The sequence below is a fragment of the Lontra canadensis genome, unplaced genomic scaffold, assembly GCF_010015895.1.
Source record: "Lontra canadensis isolate GAN:19392208 unplaced genomic scaffold, GSC_riverotter_1.0 scaffold31, whole genome shotgun sequence".
NCBI lineage: Eukaryota > Metazoa > Chordata > Mammalia > Carnivora > Mustelidae > Lontra > Lontra canadensis.
The window spans coordinates 4,506,279-4,522,745 of NW_022631025.1; positions in this window are offsets into that span (position 1 = coordinate 4,506,279).

Sequence of the window (16,467 nt, forward strand, 5' to 3'; positions counted from 1 at the left end):
TCTCTCTCCCCCTGGGTTCAGGTGACCCCTTACACCTTAAACCCTTGGGGCCTAGGCATGGTAATGATTCCCCTCTGTAGCTAGCCCAAGGGTGGGCATGGCCCCCTCCTCCATTGGGTGCATGACAGGGACAGGTTCCCTCCTCTTTCCTCTCTGCTCCCCACTCACCCTGTTCTCCTAAAGCAGTCAGTTCTACTGGTTTCCTATGTTGGCACGCACAATATAAAGGAATCTACAGATTCTTATTTCCTTTACTTATTCAAATTGTAGCACATGATATACCTAGTTCTGCACTATGGTTTGTGTGTGTGTATGTATAAAAAAATATTCTAGAACTCAATCTTTAGCAATATATAGAGCTTTCCCTTACTGCTTTTTCATGGAAGCACTATATTCCATTTTATGGGTTTACAGTCATCTTTTAGCTAGTCTCCTCTCAAGAGACATTTAGGCTGTTTCCAGCTATTTGCTCTTACAAACGTTGCTTTAAGAAATAACCTTGTAGATGGGTCGATCCTCCTTCTTTTATATATAAGGAAAATGAAACAGAAAGATATTAAGTCAATTGTGTGGGGTTAGCTCTGGGCAGAGCCCATGTCTTCACAGTCTCCAGTTAGCAGGATGAGACTAGAGTCACCCGCACATGGCATCTGAATTTTCCCGTGTCTCCTCAGCCACCCACACAGTTTCCTACGCATTTCAACTCTTCTTAAATTTCTATGCTTATGCTTTCATTCCCAGGAGAGCGGTTCCAAGAACAGACTCTGGCGTTGCCATGCTAGGGAATGTTTCCTGCTTCAATTTGAGCTGGCAGTGCGATGTTGGACAAGTCACTTAGCATCCCAGGGTCTCAGGTTTCCCATCTATAAAACGTTTCCTACCTTATGGTGCTGGAAAGAGCATCTGTGCTTGAAGCAGTGCCCCGCATATAGAAAGAGTTGGAATAAACCCTCTGACGAGTGGTGTTACGACCATTCCTTTGAGTTGAGGCTATGCTTCCACGTTAGCGTTCAAGTGTAACACGAGAGAGCTAGCGCATTGTGTCTCATCAGCAGTCAACCTTTTCAACTGGGATTACCTGACATGATCAGATCGTCCTTGTTTTTTTTTAAGTCGATTCCTTGCCCAGCATGGAGCCCAATGCAGGGCTGGAACTCACAACCCCGAGATCCAAACCTGAGCTGAAATCAAGGGTTTCAGATCCCCCGAGCCACCCAGGCGCCCCTGCTTCTGAAGATCAGATGTGGGTGAGGTTCAGCAAAATATTAGGGAACTGGGGACCTGACATGGATCCTAAAAGAGAACGGAATTTCTAAAGATAACCATACCCCTTTGCAATTTCGTTTTGATTTTGTTGCTCACAGGTACTTAAAACAGGGAGGCCCGCAGATGTGTGTGCTGCAGGACAACCTCTTCGAGTGTCTTCCAGTTTTCACACCAGACTCACTGTTCCCAAGCCCTCTAGCGCCTGCCACCCCTTACCAAGCCCCATCTTCCCCTCACTGTCTCGCAGCACATTTGGGTGGGTCAATTTAAAAAATCTCAAAATCATCCTTGACTGCTGCCTTTGACATCTTTTGTGGCAAATTTGTTCGCAAGCCCCGTAAGTGTATTCTTCTCAATAGTTTTTGACGTTATTCTACCCGTTTCTGTCTCTGAGACTAACCTTCAAGGAGACTCTTGTTATTTCTATCGACCACTCATCCTAACCTTAACCTAGCCCTGTTGCTTAATTCATGAAATTTATAATCCAGAGAGGGTCAGACATTAAATACACAATGACACAGACAATGGGTTCAGGATAACAGGGATGTGGTTTTCTAGCCTCCCTGTGAATGGAAGGAAGAGTACAAACCCAGGGTTGCAGGTGTCTCAGAGGTCAGAGCTTTCTAGCCTCGGGGATGCATTATCGCCCTTGCTTTGGAAAGTCTCTGGGATGATAAGAACTGGGGTTGCCAGGCAAAAGGGAAAAGAGGTAGCCTGATGCTCAGGAGGAGGAAGAATGGGATAGGGAATGGGAGGGAGTGGACTTGGGGGAGGTTCTGTGAGAGTTGGGGATCTGTTTGCCCCTTTGCACAATGCTCAGACAGGATGAGACCTCTGGTGCAGGGAGAGCCAGGAGGGGTGCCTATGATGACCTGCCCTGGCACCTGGGCCCCAAAAGCAGTGGCAAGAATCCTTAGTGGTGGGGGGCGCCTGGGTGACTCAGGGGGCTAAGCATCTGCCTTCGGCTCAGGTCATGATCTCAGGGTCCTGGGATCGAGCTCCACATTGAACTCCCTGCTCAGCGGGGAGCCCATTTCTCCCTCTGCTGCTCCCCCTGCTTGTGCTCTCTCTCTCGAATAAATAAATAAACAAACAAAAATTAAAAAAAAAAAAAAGAATTCCTAGTATTGGACTTGTGATCAAGAGAGGACCTTTGCTGGAGCGTATCTGCAGCCTGCCAAGGGTAGTAGAGACCAACAGATGCTAAAGGACGGGCCGGAGATGGGTAGTGAGAGGCACCATAGCTAAGAGACCAAAGTCTAGGCACTTGTCCATTTTCATGGCCCTGCGTCAACCCAAGGGTCTGAGATGACCCATTCTGGGGTTGTGGTGGTAACTATAGTTTCCTGCATACAAGATAATAGAGTGCTGATTTTGTGTCACGAGCTTGATTCCATGAGCCATTCCTAGAAGGCCAGACAAGCTAATTCTTGTTCTTCTCTTTTTTTAAAAGGAAATATGCCAACAAGGAGAGACGTATTTTTAAAGCCACAAATGAGTTGTGTTACCACGACCATGGGTCTCAGTTTCCTTCTCTGTAAAAGGTAGGGGGACGGGACGATGTTGAATTTCCATTCCAGCTCTGCCATCCCAGGGTTTCATGTGGTCTCATCCAAGAACAGCGCTGTTCATATGGCACCTTGAGGGTTTCTGGTTTTGCCTGAGTCATGTCAGTTATGTTCCCCCCTGAGAAAATGAAAGCTGGTGGGGTTTATGCACGTCAACCAACAAAGTTTTTATCACTCATGCTCATTTCTTGAAATTCTTCCTGGTGTTGAATTGCAGTGAGCAGGAAAGCTGAGGCAAGAAGTTGTGCTCTCGGGAGCACATGACCTGTCTCTGTTTGAGGCCGATCACGTGAAGCTGACACCCAGAAGATCTTCTCTTGTCATAGCCGAGGAGGGACGGGGCAGCAGTCCTCAACCTGAGCGACTCTTCATGCTAAATGAACAAGAAAACTCACCTCCGTGCCCCTAGTAATGCAGGCAGAGTGTTGGCCTCCATTGTGTCCCATTGGATAAGGAGTGCACAAGTCTGCACAGGTGAGCAGGTGGCTTCTCCCAGGGATCTCAAGGAAAGGAGTGGTTCAAAGATGCAGCTCTTTTGAACTTCATATTCAGTCACTCAAGGCGACATGTCGAGGGATGGAGGTAGACAGAAGGAATCAGTGTAATTTTCCACTTGGGAAAATGGACTGAGATGAGGCTCTTGAGTGTTCTGGCTGCTGATGGACAGACCTGGGCTGCCTGGTTCTATGATGGCTTTGCCACTTGTCAGCCCTGCAACTTCAGGCAAACCACTCTCTGTCCCTCGTATGTGAAATAGGGAAATACGGTGTCCAGCTCGTGGGAAGGTTACAAGGACTTAATGATGAGGATTTTAGGAGTTGGTATTTGTAAGGCACAAAGAACAGTGCCTGGTGCATGGGTAGGGCTTGGTGATGGTCCTTGCCGTGAGGCCAAGCCACACGTACCAACTCCAGCAGTTTGGGTGCTTAAATCAAAGTTTGAAGCTTCAGAAATCAGCCTCAAGGCAATGCCAGTATCACAGAGTAAGACATTCAGCTGTCTACTGTGAGGTGTCCAAGGAAGTGAGATCTCTTCCAATGTCTTCTGAGAACCAGGTAAAGAACTCAAGAAAGAAGAGCTGGGTAAGAAGGAAAAATGTCGTGGACATTCAGAAGAAACGTCTTATCAGTAATAAAATAGCCAGAGTTGACCTTTATCAAAAGGATACACGGGAATTGCCTGATAAATAATGTGTTGGGATTTCTCTAACTTCTCCCAAATGGATTTTTCTGTGTGTGTGTGCGCACGTGCACGTACGTGCTCGTGCACACCAACCATAAGAGATATCCCAGTATCTGAGAAGGTGCTTGAAGCTTTCCTCCAAAAGGTAGAGACAGCACACAAGTGTGTCCAAACCTCTCCAATCTGTTTTAAAACAGGAAGTCATGTTATAGATCAGGAAATGTGCATCCTTATCCAGGGGAAGTCATGATCAGCAGTCACATGGTGTCTTAATTTTTGGATCTGACATTTCACATTTCCAGATGAGTTTCCTTCCACTACTGCATTGCTCCCCTGAGGTAAGAACATAGCCTGCATCTGACCCACCAGTGAATATGTGAAGGTAGCTTTTCCTATGCTGATTTTCTCTCTGACTTTTGAAAAGCTACAGCAATATATGGGTCAGGTTGTGCTAGTTGCTGGCATTCAAAGGGACCTTTCTTTTTTGAACTCCTTGACGATTTCCACATTTTTCTAAAATGAGCATGTGTTTTTTAAGACCCGAAAACCATTTTTGTTTTAGATTAACAGTTGCAACATGGCTTATTTTCTTAGGAAAGTAAAACAAGAAATTAACTAGCCTGCCTTCCATCTAGAAATGACACAGGGAATAAGTATATGAACTCAGCATTTTTTATTGCTTTAAAAAGAGGAAACTTTGTATGTACTCGGTTCTTGCCTCAAGAAGCCCCCGGTTGTTGAGCAGCTTTTAGTGTTAAGTGTTCGGGTGGTGATACGTTAGAAAGATCTCATCTCTATTCTTCTTGACAGTGATTGTATGTCATCCGATCACAAAGTTCATCCTAGATAACAAGAACAGAGAGTCCCTTGGTCGGAAAGATATGCCGTAAGAGCTGTCTGGCTCTTTCTGATTATTTGCCACACTGGCTGGAGGCAAGGAAATCCGGGATTAAATTCTGATAAGAGATAAATGGCGATCTAGAGACCTTACCCCACATTCCTTTCTCTCTTTCTCTCTCTCTCTGTGTGTGTGTGTGTGTGTGTGTGTGTGTGCGCGCGCGCGCGCTGAATTTAGGTTTTGTTTTGAACATGTTATCCTGAAGTCACATGGTAGCCTACCGTACTCAAGATTCTCAGTTCCCCTTGCTCCAGAACCATGCCTGTATCTTCAGAAACTGGTCTGAACAAGAAGAAGGTGATGTAAGAGGCAAAGTCCAGGTTGGGTTTCTGCAAGGTATCAGTATGTCTCCCAGAGGAATCTCTTGCAGCATTCCAAAGTGAAATTCTGGATATTGACTGAGGATTCTTAGACCTTCACCCTTCCTTCTTTTATCAGCAGTGGCCGCTGTGCAAGTCCAGCACCGACTTCATTTCATAGAGCAGCACGTGATCCCAGGAAGATAAAAGAGGCCTAAGTCCGAGCGCCCACTTCTGGAAGCTCACAGTCTTGCCAGAGCAGTGCTCGCGTGGAAACAACGGAGGAACTCTCACAAAGCGGATCAAAGGACCCCCCGCCCCCTGCCCTGGTGAAAAGACTGCATGGAGATGTTCCTTTGCCCAGGCTGGACCTTTCCCCACGAAGCCCAGAGTCTTTGCGGTCAGAGGAGACTCAACGTTCACAAGCTGGGACCTCCGCCTCTGTTTCTGGCTTCAGCCCCTCTAGGCAATTCATGGTTTTGTCATCACCTCTTCTTGTCCTCAGGATGTTTTTGCTGTAGAAACTGCTGCTTTCTAAAGCTTCTGAAGCTTATGAGCAAACAGTATCTTCGGTCTCCCTCCTCTCCCCCTAGACTTGAAAAGACATTACCAGTCAGGAGTGCTTGCAGGCAGTCTGTTTCTTTGCTCTTTCTGATGAGTTTTCTACAGGCGCTGACTGCAGCCTTTCCATCTCTTTTCACTAATACCTGTTATAATCCCTTTAGTAAGATGGGGCTTGCAGGACCTGGTCTTTCCAGCAGCACATTAGCAAATTCCCAGATCTCTTGCTCATGGTTCAGCTGATTTACCCTGAGGACTGAATGAAGTTATTGTCTGTGCTTTCCTCTCTGTAGCTCTTCATTTCTTTCTCTCATCATCCCTTCATTCAAACGTGTTACTGAATGCTGAGCCGTGACAGGCACTGTGCAAGGAGATAGAAACCAAGAGATGAATGAGACCCCACATCTGGTAGAAAAGACCGTCAGCTCCTTTGTGTGATCTGGAAAAAGTCAGCCCTTCCTCCTGGTGGAGGCAGCTCTGTGCCGGGGCTCAGGGACAACAAGTGGGAACAGAATGGATTTCAGCCCCTTCCTGCCTCCTTGGCCAAGGACCCCTGTATAGGGCGTAACCTGAGCAACCCTGTACTATGAACAAGGACATGTAGACAGTATATTATGGTACAGTGTGATGAGCACAGAGGAGAGAGGACCTGACTGCCTGGTAGGCTGGAGAGCTGGGGAAGGTTCCCTGGGAGAGGTTACATTGTGAGCTGAGCCGTGAAGGAGCTCATCTGGCGAAGCGGGGTGAAGGGCAGAGGGAAGATGGACAAAGCCACACAGGTCTAAGAGCTGGGCACGTCTGGGGCTCTGCAAGTCACTGATGATGTCCAGAGTGTACAGCAGGTGCGTGAGAGTGGGGGAGACTTGACAAAAATTGAATCTGGAAGACACTTTAACAACGATCTAAGCTAAGACCCAAACTCTAGGCCCGTGCTACTCCAAGTCTGGTTCTCCTTAGGGCAGCTTTGGCTTCACCAGACACACTGTGAGAACTGTAGAATCCTGGGTCCCACTCCGCCTGCTGAATCGGGACCTGCGTTTTAATCAGCTCTTTGGGGAGGGGGTTCAGGGTGGCTGTGTAGGAAGATCCTGAGCTCACCTTCTTTCCCTCTGAAACTGGTCTGAAAATTCCCCACTGAACTGCTCCCCACAACAAAGGATAAAAGGACAACATCAAGATGGATAGAGAGACAGAGATATGGTCTCGGCTAAAAAAAACACCGACCTATTTTGGGGACATCCAATGGGGGGATCTCACCCGTTGGGGGCTTCTCCTGGAGGAACAAAGGTTGGTGCCTCCCATCAGGCACCCCAGCTCTTGGGATCTGTGCCAGAGAGACAAGCTCGCCCAACCAATGGGACCCAAAGTGCTCTAGAAAATGAAGGGTCTCCTTCAAATGGCTTGTGTGTGGGTGGGCTCACTCACCCAGGATCCAGTTCAAAAGCGCACATTTGAAATTCCCTTAGGCTGTACTTAGAGGAGATTCATCTGCTGGTCCGGGGACATTCAGGGATAGTGGAGCCTCTCCCATGGCAGAGGTGCCAATGGGTGTCATCTGTGCACTAAAAGCCAGCAGCCCCCGCCAACCAGATAGAGGCTGCCCCTTGTTCACCTGGTCCTGGTGGCCAAGGCCGCGGGTGGGGCACGGATCCTGAGCTAAAACCATCAAAATGCCAGGTGTGGGCCAGGGCACTGCACAGGCAGCTTACTGAAACGCAGCCCCGGTCTTCATGTGAAAAAGGCCTGTTTTCTTATCCTGGAGCTTCAGCCTGAGAGACAGGCTTCGGGGTTGCCACACAGCTAGAGGCTGTGGAGGTACTCCCAGAAAACGTCTCAGGAGACACCATCCTTGCACACCCCCTTGGCCCTGTGATAGCTTGGTAAGACCTCACAGGAAGGAGCTTCTCCATTTATCTGGAGCCCTGGTGTTTGAAACTATTGCCCAGGGACACATCCAGAGCTCCCAACCTGGAGACCAGAAGGGCTTAACAACCGTGGCCTCTGCATACTGCAAAAGCTTCTGTGTGTGGGTCTGACTTCCAGTCAGTCTGAAAGCGGCTGCTAGTGAGATTTCTCCCCTTGGAACACCGTTAACAGCCTAGACTTACCAAAAATAAACCAGGCCGTTTAGATAATCATAAAGGTTCAAGAGACAACTGAGAACGAGGACAAGGATGAATAAGAAGTTTCATCACCCCCATGAGGCTGTTCCTTCAACCCTGAAAGAGACAGCTGTTTCGGCTCTTCTGCAGAAGCACAGCATCAGGCAAAATGAAGAAACAGAGAAGCCATTCTAAATGAGAGAGAAAGACAAAACCTCAGAAAAAGACCTTAATGATAGGGCTGTAAGTGGTCTGCCTGATAAGGATCCCAAGTAATAGTCATGACAGTGCTCGCTGAGCCCAGGAGAAGGGAGGAACAGAGCAAGGACTTCAAGAAGGAGACCAAAAAAAGAGAAGAAAACAACAAGCAGAAGTCACAGGGCTGGAGAGTACAATAACTGAGCACAGCAGACTGGATGAAACAGAACACACTGGTGAGTTGGAGGACAAGACACGGAAACCCACTGAGACAGAGCAGCAAAAAGTAAAAAGAACTTTAAAAAGGAAAAAACAAAAAAACAAACAAAAAAACCCACAAAAAAAACAACAAACCTCAGAGACCTTGAGGAGAAGAGGGAGGGGGAGCGAGGAAGGACATGTATATATCCATGAAGATATCACATGCGTCAATGGATAGGTCATCCACTGACAGAATAGTAATAAAGAAACATCAGCTTTAAACATTGCATTAGACCGGATGGACTTCATAGATACATGAAGAACATTCTATCCCAAAGCAGCAGAATTCTCATTCTCAATTACGCATGGAACAGTCTCCAGGACAGATCACCTGTTCGGCAAAACAAAACAAGTCTCGACAAATTTAAGAAGATTGAAATCTTGTCAAGCATCTTTCCCAACCATAATAGTGAGAAACCAGAAATTGATCATAAGAAGGAAGCTGGGAAATCCACAAATATGAGGAGATTAAACACCGTGCTACTGAGCAACCACTGAGTCATCAAAGAAATTAAAAGGAGAAATTAAAAAATACCCAGAGATAGATGAAAATAGAAAAATGACATACTAAAATCTATGGGATGCAGCAAGAGTTTCTAGGAGGGAAGTTCATGGCAACACCAGTCTGCCTCAAGAAACAAGAAAAATCTCAAAGAAACAACCTTACCTTACACTTAAAAGAAAAAGAAAATGAAGAATAAATGAAACCCAAAGTTAGCAGAAGGAAGGAAATAGTAAAGATCAGAATGGAAATAAATGAAATAAAGACTAAAAAGATAATAGAAAAGGTCCACGAAACCAAGAGCTGGTTCTTTGGAAAGATAAATGCAATTGACAGAAGCTGTTAGCTAGACTCACCATGAGAAGAGAGAGGGTCAAATAAAATGAGGAATGAAAGACCAGTTACACCTGACATCACAGAAATACAAAGGATTGTAAGCGACGGCTATGTCAACACATTAGACAACCTAGAAACATACACTCTTTCAAGACTGAATCAGGAAGAAAGAAAAAATCTGGACTGATTACTAGAAAGGAGATTGAATCAGTAATCAAAAATCTCCCAGCGGACAAAAGTCCAGGACAGGACAGCTTCACTGGTGAAGTCTACCAAATAGTGGAAGAACGTTTCGCATCTAGCCTTCCCCAGGAGAAGTTACATGTGAGCTGAGCCGTGAAGGAGCTCAAAAGGGAAGGGGGCTGAAGAGCAGAGGGAGGATGGACAAAGCCACCCAGGTGTGAAGAACCCGGCATGTTTGGGGCTCTGCAAGTCACCGATGATGTCCAGAGTGTCCAGCAGGTGCACGAGGGTGGGGCAGGCTTGACAAGAATTAAAGGTGCAAGACACTTTTGGCAAATGATCTGAGCTAGGACCTAAACAAACCCAATCAAACCAAACCCAGACTCAGATACAGAGAACGGGTTGAGTGTTGCTGGAGGGGAAGGGGGTTAGGGTAAGGCAAAATGGGTGAAGGGGATCAAAAAGTACAAGCTTCCAGGGGCACCTGGGTGGCTCAGTGGGTTAAAGCCTCTGCCTTCAGCTCAGGTCATGATCCCAGGGTTCTGGGATCGAGCCCCACATCGGGCTCTCTGCTTGGCGGGAAGCCTGCTTCCCCCCGCCCTCTCTGCCTACTTGTGATCTCTGTCTGTCAAATAAATAAATAAAATCTTAAAAAAAAAAGTACAAGCTTCCAGTTATAAAATAAGTTCTAGGGATGTAATGTACAACATGGGGCATAGAGTTAATAACATTGTATTTAAAAAATAACTCTTAACTTTGTATGGTGACAGATGGTAACTGGTTTATGAAGGTGAACATTTTGCTACATATACGAATGTCAAGTCACCATGTTGTGCACCGGAAAGTGATGTAATATTGTATGTCCAGTATACTTCATTAATGATATGGTAAAGCTCTCCAGAGGTTCAAGGGTGCATTAAAATTTGAGGAGCACTGGTTTAGGAAAGAGCTGCTAAGAACTAAGGGTTTGTTTTGAAGGTGTATTCTCTAGATATTGTCTGTGGTACTTCCCTTTACAATGTCACAAATCTAGCGTCAGTGGATTTCCCATCCAGGTGCTTCAGTGCTATTAACGACAGTTCAGTCATGGATAACTGGGCCTGAAGAATTTAACTCTTCCAGAAGCACCAGCAAATTGAAACAGAAGGAAGAGAATGCAGGCTTCTTGGCTCACCTTTTCCTTTTCTCTTTTGCCTTAACTACCTAGGCTTGCTTTATCTTGAGCCTTTGCGAGGGAGGTGCGGAAGTAGACACCTAAGTCTTGCCAGCACTAAGGATGGACCGATAGAGAAGCCTTCGGCCCGGAGGTGATGTCTGTGCACCATCCTGGAGCCAGTGGAAAAAATGGAAATAACCCTAAGAAAGATCCTAGGAGGAAAGGAAGGCGAGTGTCATCTGTACCCAGCTCTCCTAATCTCTTCCGCCTTTTCCCTTTTACCCATTCATTCATGCAATTGTTCAATTATTATAAGTAGATATTGAGCACCTACTGTTTGTCAGGCACTGATATCTTCACATTCCTAGTCACTACAGAGCTCTCTGCACACTTTTTCAGGTCTCCTGAGAAATCCCTTTCCAAAGCTTCTGCTGTCTTTCCTGTGCTAGACTTTTCTCCTTCCAGCCCCAGGTGGCTCATGGAAACCAAAGAAACGCTTGAAGCTGGAAGGCTCTGGGATTTTTGTTCTATGCTCAGTCCTCTGCGTGGGGGCTGCCCTGATTCTTTTTCTCCAAGAGGAATCCTTGGTGGGGGGGAAATCCAGGCTCAAATGAGGTTTCAGCATCTGTGGGAGGTTATTCCTGCAATTGGCTGAGGGACTGGCTCTGGTTTTATGTGTTTTGGCCACTGAGGTGTAAGAGTGGGATGTGTGGGGAAACATAGACTCATTTCCCTCAAAAGAAGAGTGGGTTGAAGAGTAAATTTGAGGTGCTCAGGAGGGACCTTTGGAGAGGCAAAGCAAAAGAGAAGTAATATTATTCCCCTAAACTGTTTCTGGGAATTCAGCATAGAAATACCTTAAGGTCATCACAGTCTCATCACTCAGTGATGGAAAATCATGTTACCATAAAATAGAGTTGACAAAGGAAAGGTATAGTTGGTGGTAGGGTGGTATTTGCGTTGGCTTTTAAACTGAATTGTGCAATGTGACTGCAGAAAGGCCAAGTCAGGTGCTTACCCTGGGCTGGTAGCTTTGCTTACGTGATATCTCTACCTCCTTCCCACAGGTAGCCGGTTCCTCTAAACCCCTGGGTGCGGGGTAGCCAAAGGGGAAGGCAGGGGAAGAAACATGCAAATAGCAAAGCCCTACCCTGGAACCTCCAGGGGCAGCTTTAATTTTCAAGATAAAAAATAACAGTTGGGCTCAGTTATACAGGAATCGATGAAAAGAAAATATGGTCTAGATCTCTTCATCTCTCTATTTCCTTCAGAACACCTGTAGTCATTGAAGATTGCTTTAGGCAGGCCTCTGGGTTGCTTGAAATAAAATGGGAAAAAAAAAAGACAAAAAGAGGAAGAAAGTAATCTGCAATTAATTGATAGGTGCAGACCCCCTCGAGGGTCAAGTGGTGGGATTTATTTTGGAAGGAACTGAGGTCAGACTGTTGTAATTCAGAGTGAGATGGTAACAGTTCTTCTCCAAGTGTGGTCTGTGTCTCCAAGTGTGGACCCCCCAAAGGGTCCCAGGTCTGCAAAAACCTGTGTAGCCAGTGCTTCCTGAGTGCGACCAGAGGGACAGCAGTGAATATCGAATGGCAGAACGCAAATGTGCCTTTACACATAAACACGGTTTTGCTTGGGAAGCAGGATGGTTTTTCAGCTTTGACTGTTGGGGCCAGATGAATAGAACAACGTGTATTGGGAAACAACGGATTGGTGTTGATCTCCCAGGCAACTGCTGGATGTCCTGGGATGGACAGATGTGGTCCCTTTACTCCTCTTGACCAGGGAAGCTTAGTTGCGTTTGCTGATGATGGGCCTGAAACTGCCTTTCGCCACTTCTTTTTCCTTTGTGGCAGTTGGCTGAGTGGAGAGGAAGTGTCTGAACTTGAGCCCGGGCAGCTTGGTTTCAGTTACAACCAGAAGTGAGTGTCCAGTGGAGAGAAAATCACTTATGTGTGTGTAGAAGTAGTGAACCTATCTCCCAATATTGTACTTCTTAATTATGTCTTGCTTAGATGATCTCCAAAATACATTTTCCTCTGCGGTTTATTTAAGAAATTTTGGAGTTAGAGAGCAATGTATTTGGGCCCCAGGACTATTGCCTAGTTGCCAGTTGCATTACTTTGGACATGGGACTCTCAGCTTCCATTTCTCAACAGAAAAATGAGGATAATCCTATTTATCTCTCCAAATTGTTCGAAGGGGTTAAATTTAATGATATACGCAGAGCAGCCCACATAGTGTTTAGCACAGCAGACTTCCCTGTGGATTCCTTCCTTCTTCACTTTCACCTGGGCACCAACTAACCAAAGCTCAGTGAATGATTAGCCACTAGTATGGTCATTCGTCTCAAAACCTACATTGTGGGACAACAGAGTCTGCTCAACTAGCAGTGAAAAGCCTCGGATTTTCAGGAAATAAGCTCTTAACAGAAAATCGCCCTATGTAGTGAGGCGCCCCAGCTTAAACTGGGGGCCAATATTTCATGACATCTTAATTGCTGGAAATAGGAAGTTGGGGTGTGGCAGTAGAGAGAAGCTGCTATTTCTTCTTTCTTTCTCTCTTTCTTTCTCTTTCTTACTTTCTTTCTTCTTTCTTTCTTTTATTTTCTTTTTTTGAAGCTGCTATTTCTAAGTTGTCAGATTTTTTCCCCCCAGAAAGAACATTCTAAATTTACCTTTGAGGTTGATTCTTTTGGGGCGGGGGGAGACTTAATAATTAGTTTAATTACATAAATGTAAAACCAAGATCCTAACTGGAATGGCTTTGGCTATTTGGCTACATGCTAATGGGGGTGAGTACGGGAGTATGTTATCCTTACTCCTCTCAACAATGCTGGGGGGCAGGAGATTGGTTATCTAACCTGTGAGGAAACGGGCTCAGAGAGGGGCCAGTCTGTGGGTGTGTCCCTAATCAGTGGCAGAGCGGCTTCAACTCAGGCCTTTATCTACAGGTCTCAAGGCAGGCTGGTAAAGGTCATATAAACCCAACTAGGAAACTTTATGAAATCAGTCTCCGTTTCCCCCTTTCCCCATGAGATTTTGCCACGTGCCTCCCCAAGGTGGTATATCTCTGCTGAAGTTAGCTGCTGTTAGTGAGGGAGAGTGTTTCATTATCCCCCAGTGTTTTGTGGTGAAAAGTCTGCTTTTACAGCATGCTACGTCTCTCATTTGCCTTCCTCTGCCTGAGACACCAAAAGAAAATCCTGAGGAATTCTAGCTCCTCAGCCTTACTGGTATTGCCAGGGGAGCGGAGGGTGGGGTTGGGGGGGGGGTTGGGCAGTGGTGGCTCCTTAATTCTGTAAAGGAATGCCTGAAAACATAAAACCCTACAGACAAATGTATGGCCCCAGCTCCTGACTGAGAGGTTTTGTTGGACATCCCTCCAGTTCTTCCAGGATCCCTGTTCCCTCCCTGGGTGTACTGTCCTCCATTGACCAAACCAGCGGTTTCTAGCCAACCCCTCCCCACCCCTTCGTGACTGCAGGATAAAGGCCCCATCATGGGTTAACCAACAACACATACCCCAACTGCTTTCCCCATTTGAGTCATCTTATGACATCTTTCCCTGTATATAGTAAACAACTATGTAAAATGTCAGAAAGACGACTTCTATGATCTGCAAGTCCCTTGAGGACAAGAACGGTGTCTTACTATCTCTGTCTCCCTTGTGCCTAGTATATAGTGCTTAGCACTAAATCTGTGGTAAATACATGAAAAAGATAACAGTGTGGTTTTCCCATGACTACATCTCCCAAGGAGAGCCCTGGACCCTACATTCCTAAAAATGGCCCTTTCTCCCAAGTCTTAGTTTGTCGCCTTGGTTGAGTTAATCAGTAGCTCCTAGGGAGCTTCTTGAAGTCTAAAAAGGCTTCGAGGCCTAAAGGAAATAATCTCAGAAGGTGAGTGTTCAGGCAGAAAGATGGAGACGTGCAGGTGGTGTCGGTATAGTAGGAAGGACAGGGACTTCCCGGCATCCCTCTTCACCCGCCCAGACACAACCACTTCCTTTGCCTGCAGTGACTGATCCTATCTGGATGCAGGTCTCTGAGGTAGTAGGACTCCTGGCTGGCGCCTTAAAACCAAGCCCTCCGCTCTTCCTCAATCCTGATGTTATCCTCCAGGTAAAAGGCAGATATTTCCCACCCTTTAATTAGTCTCTCATTTGTGTCATTAGCCTCACTCTGTTCCTAGACACAAGGAGTGCTGAAAACAGGATGTTTGGGTTTACAAACAGAGTTTAGAGGGAAAAAGTAAGAATATTGAGAAAGGAATATGGCTGGGCGCCTGGGTGGCTCAGTTGATTAAGTGTCTGCTTTCTGCTCAGGTCATGATCCCAGGGTCCTGGGATCAAGTTCTGCGTTGGGCTCCCTGCTTGGTAGAGAGCCTGCTTTTCCTTCTCCCTGTCTGCAGCTCCCCCTGCTTGTGCTCTCTACCTCTCCCTTTCTGTGCCCCCCCCCCCAAAAAAAGGAATATGGCAAGTTGACATAGTTCTCAAGGAACCATGCCAATGAGGTACGGAAACTGGGCTCATCTGATGATAGATTGGTTAGAATATCTTGGTAGAGGAAAGTTCATTTGAGGATAAGATCTTGAGAGTCATGCTGCTGATGGAAGATCCTGGTCTGTGGTATGGCTGTGAAACAGAAGTGAAACTCCACCCTAGAACCAATGCATCAGATGGGGAGAGCTGGAATCCATCTCATTCTACCATCACCCCCTCAACTCCCACCTGACCCTGAAGGAAGTTGAGTGACTAGTTTGAACAGTTACAGATCTTAGGATAAAAAGGAGACCTTATGAGTATGGCTCCTTCGGGAATGTAGTTCCAGGATGTGTGAATATTTCCAACAACTGGGAGATGAACTTTGGTGAGTAGCTCTAGTTGTTAGTGAGTTCTTGCCAGTTCTAGGTCAAACTCTACTTCAGTGTAACTCATACCTCTTGAACTCGGCTTTCATGTTTTCCCTTGATAATTCTTCTTCAGGAGAAATACACCCAACTCCCTTATGTATTCCTAATCGACAATGTTTTCCAGCCCTGTCACTATTTTGGGTGTCCCACTCCAGATCTATTCCCAGCAATCAATGTCCCAGTTAAGTAGGGCCGAGAATAGAACAAAACACCCTAGATGCAGGCTGGTCTAGACAGAGAAGTTGCATCAAAACTATTTGTTCACAGTCCTAAACAGTATCCTGCTATCAGATGTGCTAAAGTTCTTAGCTTTCTAGCATTGGATTTCCATTCAACCCCCATTTGTGGTTACAGCACATATGTACTTTATGAATATGATGTTACTCATCATTTTACATTACGTCCTGAGATTTTTTTCACATTCACTGCTATCAAAGCAAGCTTCTTCCATCTTCGGTGCCCACACACCTGAAAGAAAGACTTCATACTCCATCTCCTTGGTCTTGACTTAGTCAGACTGTGATCTTAAATTAGAAAACTCTTGCTTACCTGACTGACTATTCTCTCTGCTTTCTTAGTCTTCAGACAGTACAAGCTCACCTTCTTGTCCTTATGTGGGTTGCTAATTAAGACAGAGGTAAACAGAAAAAAAGACAATTTTTTAAAATAGATGCTTTGTCAGTCTGAGCTCTTTCCCCAACCATATTGATTGATGTGTATGCATATCAATGCAACTCTTTGTACGTGCTGGGATAAAAATGAAGATGTTCTGTGTTTATGGCCTCTCCTTGAGCTACTCAATTGGTAACCCTACTTAAAAAGAAATGGACAAGTTACTCTCCTTCACCAAACCTGATTTGCCCTAGCAGTAGATGAGAATGTTTGCACTATTTGCTTTACCACTTGTCAGGAAGGCTCAGCTAGATATTTGAAAATGCTTTGCAAATCTTAACGAGCCACAGAAATCAAAATGATGGTGATATTACTACTCTCGAGTCCAATTGGTTCAGGCTCTATTCGTTTCCTTCTCAAACCTGTT